Source organism: Vombatus ursinus, unplaced genomic scaffold (assembly GCF_900497805.2).
Source record: "Vombatus ursinus unplaced genomic scaffold, bare-nosed wombat genome assembly UNPS02014775.1, whole genome shotgun sequence".
In the NCBI taxonomy this organism is placed as follows: domain Eukaryota; kingdom Metazoa; phylum Chordata; class Mammalia; order Diprotodontia; family Vombatidae; genus Vombatus; species Vombatus ursinus.
The window spans coordinates 1,507,746-1,508,014 of record NW_020954553.1 but is presented as its reverse complement, the minus strand read 5'-3'; positions in this window follow the sequence as shown (position 1 = coordinate 1,508,014).

Genomic DNA, 269 nt, shown 5'->3' with positions numbered 1-269 from the left:
GAGAGAGAGAGAGAGAGAGAGAGAGAGAGAGAGAGAGAGAGAGAGAGCTGGATAAAAAAAGGGTTCAGAGGTTAGTGCATGGAAATTGGGATTTTTTTTTCTTGGAGGAAGTAGGTGTAGAAGAGGCCAGGGCCAGGTAGTAAGGGGCAGGTCTGGATTCCCGTAGCTGGGTCACCACCAATGCTAGTGTGACATTGGGCGTATCACAGAGTGTGCCGGAGCCAGCTCTTCCCAGATCCCTTGAGTGAAGGTTACCTTTTTAGCATTTA